The sequence below is a fragment of the Rhinoderma darwinii genome, chromosome 11 (genome assembly GCF_050947455.1).
Source record: "Rhinoderma darwinii isolate aRhiDar2 chromosome 11, aRhiDar2.hap1, whole genome shotgun sequence".
Lineage (NCBI taxonomy): Eukaryota > Metazoa > Chordata > Amphibia > Anura > Rhinodermatidae > Rhinoderma > Rhinoderma darwinii.
Genome location: NC_134697.1, coordinates 68544652 through 68557378, shown reverse-complemented (window position 1 = coordinate 68557378; position 12727 = coordinate 68544652).

Below are 12727 nucleotides of genomic sequence, written 5' to 3'. Positions count from 1 at the left end.
GACGGCACCCTCAGTCGGATATTCCTAGAAGACAGCCAGACCCTTGTGCCAGGAAGAAATTGAGGAGGTTCTCTTCTCCTTGTGTCAGCCTTCCGTTTCATGCGGTCGACTACCATTAGGATGGAGGATTGAGTCTGCTGCCAGATCTGCAGGAAGTCTCTAAAAGTGGAGTCAGCCGCTGGTACCTCGGAAGTATACCGGAGAGGTATTCGTGGGTGCTGGCCGTAGACAATGAAGAAACGTGTATTCCTAGTAGACTCGCTGGTGTTATTATTGTAGGAGAATTCAGTCCATGGGACCAACTGCACCCAGTCTTCATGCTGCTTGTAAATAATCACAGTATAGTATCAGTGTATCCCAATACACATAAATACACATAAATAACTTAATATGTATCAAATACACTAACACTACACGTGGTACAGTATAAACCAGGTTTAACTATACCACCACCCACTTCACTAAACATACAAATAAGTTACGTTACAATACATTCACGCTCATTATTTCTGTCCCACGCCCTCCTAAATATACCTGTCCCTGTACACTATGGGTTAATCAGGTCAAGGGTTAACAATGGGATACTCTGGTAAAGGGTTAACAATGGGAACAGGGTTGTAGGTAATGTGCAGGCAGGTGGGAAAGAGTTAACTCAGGGGAAATGCATGTAATGTGTCAGGTGGGAAAGGGTTAACTAGGGACTGAACTCGGGCAGCAAGGTTTAACTCAGGGGAGACAGGGAGAGAGAGGGTTAAGTGTAGCTGTGGCTACACTTGATACTCAGCTACTCTCATAGTCGGTAGATTGGTGAGGGAGGAAGGCTGATCCTGAGCGTACCGACATAGGGCTATTTAAACCCTGTCAGCACACTCGTAAATAGGGGTGAGTGGCGCTCGCCCCCGGCTAACATGGGTCGGCACAGTGAACACAACAAATCCTATAAAAGCGCGTGCACAAAAACCTGCGAGAGCGCGCGCATTCGCAGTAAATTTAAAATGGAGACAGGAAATCAAAGCAGTAACTTCTGTCTCCATCGCTTCCAAACAAAACAGGACAATAACTAATTGTCCTACCTTGTTGTGAAGCTGTTGCTCGTGACCAGGGCTGTGTCTCTACAGCCCTGGCTCATGAGACATTACGCACACATATACATATATATATATATATATATATATATATATATATATTTATTATGTGACATCCTGGGGACCACTTAGCTCATGTGATCGCCATCTCCCAGGTGAGATGGTTGGCACACATAGAAAGTTCACTCCAACTCCTTGAGTAAAAGGCTTTAAACCAGCCGCAGCTAGCTTTATTGTCTTCACAACAGCAATCAGTGGTACAACAATAAACATACAAAATAAACCCTAGGCCGTCCAGCCTCTAACTAACACATTCAGTGTCCCTCGCTACGAGACACTGAGCCTTGTGCCCAGCACCTCAAAACCTTCACAGATTTACCTCACACGGTAGTGACTCTCACAGGCTAGCATGCCTGTCTTCGCCAGACTGAGAGCCCTGTGTGAACAGCACACACCTGAATTAAAGAGCAGTCTCAGGTGAAGCCTAACTAGGCTCATCAGACAGCCCAAGACATGGACTGTCTTTATGGAGTGGAAGCCCGCCCTTCTCCTTCACACTCCAGCAAACCAGGCCCTATTCCAGGCTTTACACCCAAGCAATAGCAGAGAAAACGCTCTCTGCTGTACATGCTCCCTGGTTGCTTAAAACCTGAGTTGCTGCCCTGTCCAGTAGCTGCACTACTACAATATATATATATATATATATATATATATGCATACATATAAATAATATATATATATATAGCAGATATAAAAAAATGGCGACAGCACCCTGCAACACTAATGCCACCTAAACCACTAAATATAAATAGATATGCACTAAAGCTAAATCTACCTACAAATAGGGAGGTTCTTAGTGCACATTTTGATCAAAAAGTGTTAGCCCACCTGCCACGACAAGGCGACCTCTGTAAGGTGGGAACCTACGCTGCACATACACCCAGAACTGGGACTAAGCCTACATATATACCTGGGGATGGTAGGATCCAGCATTGAACTGATTAAAATCACCCAGGGCAGAGTGGGAGGAGTGCAAGAACAACAAGTGGAGGCCGTCACTAACCCCACATATATTGATCCCATAAACACAACAAAAATTGAACAGCACATTCCAACTAAATGATACAAAATACGCAGGTGCAAGAACACCTATGACTGCAGATATACAGCAGATATAAAAAAATGGCGACAGCACCCTGCAACACTAATGCCACCTAAACCACTAAATATAAATAGATATGCACTAAAGCTAAATCTACCTACAAATAGGGAGGTTCTTAGTGCACATTTTGATCAAAAAGTGTTAGCCCACCTGCCACGACAAGGCGACCTCTGTAAGGTGGGAACCTACGCTGCACATACACCCAGAACTGGTACTAAGCCTACATATATACCTGGGGATGGTAGGATCCAGCATTGAACTGATTAAAATCACCCAGGGCAGAATGGGAGGAGTGCAAGAACAACAAGTGGAGGCCGTCACTAACCCCACATATATTGATCCCATAAACACAACAAAAATTGAACAGCACATTCCAACTAAATGATACAAAATACGCAGGTGCAAGAACACCTATGACTGCAGATATACAGCAGATATAAAAAAATGGCGACAGCACCCTGCAACACTAATGCCACCTAAACCACTAAATATAAATAGATATGCACTAAAGCTAAATCTACCTACAAATAGGGAGGTTCTTAGTGCACATTTTGATCAAAAAGTGTTAGCCCACCTGCCACGACAAGGCGACCTCTGTAAGGTGGGAACCTACGCTGCACATACACCCAGAACTGGGACTAAGCCTACATATATACCTGGTGATGGTAGGATCCAGCATTGAACTGATTAAAATCACCCAGGGCAGAATGGGAGGAGTGCAAGAACAACAAGTGGAGGCAGTCACTAACCCCACATATATGGATCCCATAAACACAACAAAAATTGAACAACACATTCCAACTAAATGATACAAAATACGCAAAATATATACAGTGAAGGAAATAAGTATTTGATCCCTTGCTAATTTTGTAAGTTTGCCCACTGTCAAAGGCATGAGCAGTCTGGAATTTTTAGGCTAGGTTAATTTTACCAGTGAGAGATAGATTATATAAAAAAAAAAAAAACAGAAAATCACATTGTCAAAATTATATATATTTATTTGCATTGTGCGTGTGGACATAACCTAACAGCACCTCAACCGCAACGCCTGAATAGACCCTTAGGCTACATGCACACGTTGTGTATTTTGCTGTGGAAATTCGCAGGTAAAAACCACACCCAATCGTGCGTTTTTCATTTTTCTGTGCGTTTTCATTTTTGCAGTGTTTTGATGCGATTTTTCACAGAACTAGGCAGATACCATTCGCAAGCGGAAAGGCAAGATAAATTGACATGCTGCGGATTTTAAAATATGCAACGCAAGTCAACTTCTGTCCTGAAACATACTGCAGCGTGTACAAGAGACTTCCTGGAATCTCATTGACTATGCTGGTACTGCATTATGCTGCGGATTTGCCAGGAGGACGGACTGCAGGAAGAAGAAGAGCGTTCTGGGTAAGTATGATTTTTTTTTTTTGTTTTACTTAGAATACGCCGCAAAAGTAGCAACACTTGGCTTTCTGTTGTTTTGCATCCCCATTAAATTTAATGGGGAAAACCCACAACTGAAAATCAACTAAAACCCAGTATAAATTATATACTACGGAATTAAATTCTGCACTGCAGGTCAAGTTATTAACATTTACGCTGCAGGTTTTTTCTGCAGCGTGGGCATGAGATTTTCTGAATCTCATCCACTTTGCTGTAGCTCTAAATACTGCGGAATTTCCGCACAGAATTCCGATGTGGAAATTCTGCAGCATTTAAGCTACGTAGGAACCCGGCCTAAGGATGCCTTTAGATGAGACATTTTTGGCAAAAAAATGCATTAAAAATCATTGTCACGGATTTGTCACGATTTTCCATGCAGTTTTTCAATACGCTGTTTTTATAGGGGGAACTTGTAAGCTAAATGTTCCACCGGTAAAAACCACACAGGCAAAAACTGCATCGCAAACCACGGACATTCACTGTAAAACCGCCTGCATTTTTTCAGTCTTTCTATTTTTATGCCTTTTTTTATACAACACGGCCAAAAATGTCTCATCTAAATACACCCTTAGGCCTAGTTCAAACAGAATCTTCTGCCGCTAATTTTGATGCGGAAACCACATCAGGATACGTTTTTTACCTCCGTTATTTGACCGCTCGTGGAAAACTAAGAACGTCATGCCCTCTCTTAAAGCAGGATCCACCTCTGAACCTCCATTGAAAATCAACAGGATGCAGAAGAAAAGTGCGCAGCTCGTTTGAAGAATTTTTTTGGCACGGTTTTCGATCTAAACCGTCCACTGTGTTTGCATTTGCTTAGTTTTAAAAAAGTGTCAAAAAATGCTGGCATTTCAAAATCTGCAGTCAGGGCTTCAAAGAAGACTGTCAGAATCACGATATACTGCAATACATTAGTATTGCAGTATATCATTCAAGCGATCCAATGATCGCTGCTTCAAGTCTCTTAGGGGGACTAATAAAAAAGTAGAAAACTGTTAAATAAAGTTTTTTTTATGTTCCAAATAAAAAAAATAATATAAAAAGTAAAAAAAAACAACCCTTTTCCCATTCTTTCCCTAAATCAATGTTAAAATAAAAGTTAACATAACTGGTATTGCCGCTGTAAAAGTCCGAACTATCACAATATAGCGTTGTTTAACCCGCTCGGTGCGTGCTGTAAAAAAAATATATATATATATTTAAAAAAACACAAATTGCTGTTTTTTTGTCACCTTAGCGCCCCAAAAAAATGAAATAAAAAGTGATAAAAAAAAGTCGCATATACCCCAAAATGGTATGGTTAAAAACTTTAGCTCGCTCCTCATAAATTAAGCCCTCATGGCTAAAGTGACAGAAAAATAAAAAAGTTATGGCTCTCAGAATATGGCGACACCAAACATTTTTTTTTTTGCAAATTTTTTTTTCGTAAAATGGTAAAACATAAAACAAAACATATAAATTTGGTATCGTCGTAATCGTATCAACCTGTAGAATAAGGTGCACATGTCGTTTTTACTGCCTGGTGGATGCCGTAAAAACAAAACCTCCTAAAAAATGGTGTAATCGCTGTTTTTTTCCCATTTCAACCCACAAATAATTTGTTTTCAGCTTCCAAGTACATAATGCGGTACAATAAATCATGGCATGAAAAACTACAACTTGTCCCACAAAAAAACAAGCCCTCATACGGCTATGTCGACAAAAAAAGAAAGAAGTTATGGCTTTGTTCACACGGGGTATTTTGCCGAGTTTTTTGACGCGGAAACCGCGTCGCAAAACTCGGCAAAAACGGCCCGAGAACGCCTCCCATTGATTTCAATGGGAGGCGTCGGCGTCTTTTTCCCGCGAGCAGTAAAACTGCCTCGCGGGAAAAAGAAGCGACATGCCCTATCTTCGGGCGCTTCCGCCTCTGACCTCCCATTGACTTCAATGGGAGGCAGGAGAAAGCGTATTTCTCGCTGTTTTATGCCCGCGGCGCTCAATGGCCGCGGGCGAAAAACGGCGCGATAATCGCCGCGAAAATCGGCGTGCAGGGAGAGGAATATCTGCCTCAAAGTTCCAAACTGAATTTTGAGGCAGATATTCCTCCCCCAAAATACTCCGTGTGAACATAGCCTTAGAAGGCTGGGAGGAAAAAACTAAAAGGAAAAGACTCAAATTGGCCGTGTTTCCAAGGGGTTCAAATAAAGTGTCACTTTACTGTCACTCAACAGTCTGATCTTACATCGGGGGTGGCGAGCCGGAGATAGCACTCTGTGCGGGCGGTACAGTTGTTGAGGCAACTGTATAACTCCCGAAAAGTCTTGTGCAAAAGTCCTACTAATTAGAATACAATTATGGCATGTTCACATGGGTAGAATACGCTGCGAATGTCTACAGCATATCTGACCCAGAACCCACAGGGAATTAAGGCCGAAAGTCCCCACTAAATAGTTGCTATTTTTTGCTGTAATGGCCGCTGTGGAAAAAAAATTCCATACTCACCTCCCATGATGTTGTCATAGTGACACGTCCCTGCTCCTCGCGTCTGGTCTGCGCGCAGCTGGCCTCCTGTTATATCGCTAAGTCCCATGTGACTGCTGGAGCTTTGGTTTGCCTACAGCAGTTACATGGGATGCTACAAAGGAGACTGACTGCACAGAGAACAGCCGAGGGGACAAGGAGCCGTCGCTATGGCAATGCCAGGGGAGTATGGACTTTTTTTAAAATTTTACACAGGATTTAGGCCTTTCCCCCCCCCTTCTTGTGATTTTTGCTGTGGATTCACAGCTTTTGCGCAGCAAAAAATTGCAGCATTTACAATTTGTTGCAGATCCTGCTACAAAAAATGCAATCATTCCACAGCATAAATTTTGACATGCTGCAGATTAAAAAAAATCGCCACTGCAGGTCAATTTATGAACGTTTTCTCTGCAGATTTTTTCTCATCCACTTTGATGCTACAGCACGGGCCGGACACTGGATGCAAGGATAGGGGTAGACCAACATGACTAGGGGTACAGGAAGGGAAGGGTTAAAAAGTGGGCCTGTAAAGAGTGGAAAGATGGCAGGGGGTGGTGGCCTCAGGGGGGCGAGGTTAAGTGGTCATATAGGGGGGAGCGAGCACCGTTGCGCCATTACTGAGCAGACGGCGTTCAGTTCTTGTCCCTCCCTCCCTAACACATTTTTTCGTGCTTGTGCTGTTAGTTTTTTGTAATTGCGTGGTATTGCTTGTGTTTTTATTTTATTTTCACAGGAGACTGGCTGGTGGTACGGAGTCACAGTGGCTATATGGCGGATTGGGGGTCCTTGAAGTAGGTGTTAAATTGATGTGGGGGGATTCATCCTAGGTATTGTCCCTAACAATTTATACAAGTGCTTATTTTGGGCTCCTGCTAGGTGGTGTCCCAGGCAAGCCAACTGCGGAGTAGAATGGTGCCCCTGAGCCTGTAGGGAGATGGCTGGGGGTCAATATTTATATAGGTGGGCAGTTGGCACCAGATTTGTAGCTCCAAGGACTTTCCTTCCTCGTTATGTTTTTATCTATAAAATATTGTTTATGTATATGCGTTAATAAAATCTCTGCTGCGGCCGTATTTATCCAACCCACTGCCTTGGTGTGTTTATTGGGTGGATAAGGGGGAGGGAATAGGGAAGTGAAGCATAGTAGCAGGGCAAAAGGGGGGGGGGGGTGAAGAAAAAGGTAGAAATAATAGTAATAATGGTTGAACTCTGTAATCCCATGGTCATGTAATATGCTGCAGATTTGTGTGAACATAGACTGCATATCGAGCAAGGGAGGGAAGGAAAGTCGAAGTTTACGTTTTGGTATAAGGGTATGTTCACACGCTGAGCCAAAAACGTCTGAAAATACGGAGCTGTTTTCAAGGGAAAACAGCACCTGATTCAGACGTTTTTTAAGCAACTCACATTTTTCGCTGCGTTTTTCGCGCCGTTTTCGCGCCGTTTTTTCGGCCGTTTTTGGAGCTGTTTTCAATAGAGTCTATGAGAAAACAGCTCCAAAAACGTCCCAAGAAGTGTCCCGCACTTCTTTTGACGAGGCTGTAATTTTACGCGTCGTCTTTTGACAGCTGTCAAACGACGATGCGTAAATTACAGGTCGTCGGCACAGTACGTCGGCAAACCCATTCAAATGAATGGGCAGATGTTTGCCGACGTATTGGAGCCGTATTTTCAGGCGTAAATCGAGGCATAATACGCCTCGTTTACGCCTGAAAATAGGTCGTGTGAACCCAGCCTCAAACAACTGAGCAATCTGTAAAGGAGTTGTGATGGGTCAGAGAAACTTTTACAAAAACATTGCTATGCCTGTCCAACAGGTTATGTGTGGTATTGCAGCTCAGCCCCATTCACTTTAGTGGAGCTGAGCTGCAATACCAAAAAACTCATGGGCATGTTTCTTGAAGAAAGTCATGTTTTTCTGTTGCTGTACAGCCCCTGTAGGGTATGAACACACACAGCGTATTCAGGGCGGATACACTGCGTGAAGCTATGCAGTGTATCCGCCCTGAACACCGAAGGGAACGCCGTCCGAAAAATCCCACCACATTGTGGTGCGTTTTTCCGGCGGAAATTCCACTGCGAATCGGCACTGAAAAAAACCCCCAAAAACATTCATACTTACCCCTTCCCTCTTCTCGGCGTGCAGTCCGGCTGCCTGGGATGAAGTTGCAGGCCATGTGACGTTGCAGCCTGTGATTGGCTGCAGCCATCACTTGGCCTGCAACGTCATCCAGGGAGGCCGGACTGGAGAAGAAGCTGGGAACTTTGGTTTGGGTAAGTATAACTTTATTATTTCTTTTCTTACTTGCGATTTTTGTGGCGGCATCGCTGTGATTCTGCCGCTAATATTGCAACACCCACTGCTTTGTTGTGGGTTTAAGTTTTTTAACGTGGCCATTTGTAAAAACGGCACGTAAACAAATGCCCCATAAAAAAGAAGTGCATGTCTAAAAATGTACCTAAAAAACGCATCAAAAAACACTTGTTGCTTTAAAAACGTCTGAAAATCATATTTGACAGGTAATTCAGACGTTGCAGATATCACAGCGGACTTGCCACAGATTTCAGTTTTTGCATTGGAAAGGCTGAAATACGCAGTGAAATTCCGCTTCTTCTCCGCAATGCCATGAGCATGCCGCGGAGGGAAAATTCTGCACCGCAGCCTAAATTCCGCACAGTTATTTTCTGCAACGTCCGAACTAAGTTTCCTAAAAATGTATAGAAACAAATGTAAGAAACGGCTGCTGCAGAATTCCACTGCGACTGTCCACTGCGCAATTCAACAGCCATTCCGCCATGTGTGAATGTGCCCTAACAGTGCTTCAAGAACTAAAGCAGTGTCGATGTCTTTACTAGGGATAAGATGTGGCTGCTGATACACCATTTCAAACATTGAGATGACCACCCAAGATTGCAGTTATAAAAGGTCTTCTAGAGGAACTGTCCTCTCAAAGAAAAAGGTATACAATATACAGGGTGAAGTGTACGTACCCTACAGGAAGAAACACACACATCATGTCTGATATCAGGTTTTTAATGATGTACAGATTACATACAGTATTATATTGTCTAGAATTCCCTGTATCTGTGGAATACTGGTCAGCACACACCTATTCATGTACTGTAACGTGTGAACTGCTACATATATTATTACGTGTAAACTATTGTGTGTGGTATTAATGCTGTACAGTATACAGCACTGGTCCACTACTACCTGGGCCTCCAGAGTATATCCTACCAGTCAGAGACTTTTAGGGCATGATGGGCGTTTTCGTTTCACAGCAGCTGGAGAGCCGCGGGTTACAGTACCATATATTACAGTCTCACAGAATGCGGCTTGTTTGGAATGATTTAAGACATTTGCTTAAAATGATTAAAATGTTCAGCAGAAACCACTTCGTTCAGTCCAATACGTTATCATTGATTCTTCCAGTAGATCTGGTGTGTATATTACAGCTCCAAATTTGTTAGAATATGTGCACACTTCTCCGTCCTATCGCTGCAAAAGGAAGAATATGACTAAAGTGTGAATTTAGAGCTCATTCAGACAATACACAGCGGCGGGGAGGAACGGAAGTGGCGGCGCTGGAACAACGGGGATCCGTGAGGTAAGTAATAGTTTTGTTTTTTTCTGCATCCCTTCTACATTGGCCAATTTTTTTAATAACTTGGAAAAACCCTTTAATATAAGAAATGGCCAGAAGCCAAAAATACGCACGAGAAAAATCTCACAATGCTCTCTATGCTATAAGCAATAGAAAATTGCGTTTCTGCGGTCATGTGACCATTCTGGGATGTTTTTAGTGGGTTGGGACAATTGAGGACGTTCATTTTTTTTAACTTAAGAAACTGACAAACTAAATGCAATCACAGAAAACGTTGATGCAAACTGAAGCAAAATCATCCGTTTTTCACGGACTGAACTTGGACGAGTTTAGCAACGCTGGTCTGAATAAGCCCTTATTATTAGTGGCCATGTGACCAGCTCCGGTGGCACTGTATGGAGTTATGCTGCGTACAATGTACAGGGAGGGGGAGGTGCAATGTTTGCATATGGCTGCAGCCAGCCAGGGGAAAGGGAAACAGAAATGACAAAAAGGCAAAGACTTTTTAAGCTAAACCATAATGCATGCTATATTTCACCAATTTCATGAGCAACATTTCTTACTGGGACAATGGATGTCAGGCTGAATGCTGATGATGGATCTGGAACCTATGTAAGAGATAACCAAACACATGTATCAATAGTGTCATAGGAAAGACGTATTAATATAGTCGTACATCAGCAAAAATGGCGCTGATTGTGCAAGAATAAAAAAAAAATGTCTCATTGCTCTTTTTGGCCTTAACTAGTGTCACAAGATTTGAGGCAGACAGATGTCAACGTTTCTGGTCACTGGCAACCTGGTGCCTGGATTTTGCCCAGCCTGAATTATACCCTGGCTTTTACACATTAAGGCCCCATGCACACGACCGTAATATTCATCCGTAATTACGCATGAAGCTGCGGACCCATTCAATTCTATTGGCCACAAACACTTTTTCGTATATTTACAGATGTGTGTCCGGGCCGAAGAAATGATCCGCAAAATATAGAACATGTCCTATTCTTGTCCGCAATTGCGGCACGGACTCTCCCATAGAAGTTTATGGGCGCTTCCGCAATTGAGGATGGCTACGGATGTGTATCTGTATCCGTCAGATCCGTATTTGGCGACAGTAAATATCCTTACGTTCGTGTACATGAGGCCTAAAGGGGTATATTGGTTTAATCATATAAATGTTAGTCTTAGTATAACGAGAAGTTTTACGTATTTTGTAATATCCTGCCTGTATAAGTTCTTTGCTCGCTGTGATTCAACAGAACGTTTCAGCGGCCACTTCCAAAGGATAAAAATGTGTCCTGGTCATGGACACACAGATGGCTGGCTTGTTAGAAGACACAGCTCTGATAACTACTGTAACTGATCATCACAGGTGCCGGAAAATACAAAATGAACACATCACAATGTATACTGTACGTATATGTCTATAAAAAAATATAATGTTCAAGACTAAAGACTATAGACACGGGAGGGGACGGTCAGCAGTCTAAAAATCCAAATCAAAATACACTGGTAAAGAATTCATATTAGTTACAAAGCACTTAGTTCATCACACCAGAAAAAAAATGTAAAGTGAACAAGAACAAACATATCACCCAAAAATATATTCTACAAAAATAAATCTGCAAGTCCTCCCTACATTTGTACATTTATTTGCGGGTTAGTGTCCCCAACTGTTTGATATTGTTAATCATCGACGTTGATATAGAAGAGGTTTCCCAATATCGCAGTTTGATGGCTTTTGCTGCCACCTTAATATATAAATATAGTAGGATCTTTGTGCAGAATTATTTATATATATCCCATTTTTATAAATGATTAGAAATCAAGCACAGATCATATCATTGGCATGATCCTTGGTTCACAGCTATAACCTAGGTAAACAGCTAAGCTCATGCTACCTCTATGTTGTCTTGTTGACTACTATCTCTTCTCTGTAGCAAGGCGCTGAGCATGGAGATGTATATCTTTGCCATCTGCAGTGTTTCAGATTTTGACAGCTTCTTTTCATTCTTACTCATTGGAATGACACTTCTTAGTCTATCAAATGCCACGTTTAGTGCCAGCATCCTCCTCCTTTCCCGTGCATTAGCTGCCAGCCGACGGTTTATCTTGAGCTTTGCTGTAAGAACATTCTGTTGGCTCCTTGGAAATCTAGTTGGCAATTTTGATGTATCAAAAGTCGTCACTGTATACCGGGTATGATAACCTGGGAACAGCTGATATATAACATCTCTTTCCTCTTGCCTGGTATACTTGAATTCTTCAGCCTTCACAAACAAAATGTTGTCACAGTCTCTATTCAAAAATGTAAAATCCGCTTCTGATTTCCCTTTATTTTCTGCTCTGTTAATAATTCCAGGCGTCCTCGTCGACTCTGTTTCCCTGAGATTTAAAGGGACCCAATTGTTGCTTCCTATTTGAGGCATCTGGAAAAAGTCTGACATGGTGAAGGTTAAGAGACGATATGCCATTACTCCTGCCCATGCTTTTAGAACCAAACGTTCCTTTTATATACTAGGATTTTTTTTTTGTAAAAAAAGTTGGAATGTACATAAAGAATAATAATTAAAGAAAACATGAAAATAATTCTTTTGTGTATCTTTTGGCAGCTTTCATATGAATGCATCCAAGTGATAAACTGGTGATAAAGGAACAAGTGTGGAGGGGGGTCTGTGAAAGGGGTTAATAATGAAGAGGCATGGAAGATCAAGGGAAGAAGCGTGGATAATGTGCGCCTTTAACAAAAAAAGGAAGGGTAATTAAATAAGTTCAGTCAGTGAGGGCTTGATGCTCCCCAGCGCTTTCATGATGAGTAACAAAAGGAATCAGACAGACACTAATCCGATAATCTTCAGTCTAATTAGATCAGTTATCTGAACAGCCAAAAGACTTCTGGCTGACACAATGATTTGGGCTCGCTAAAGTTGTACTTTATAGAT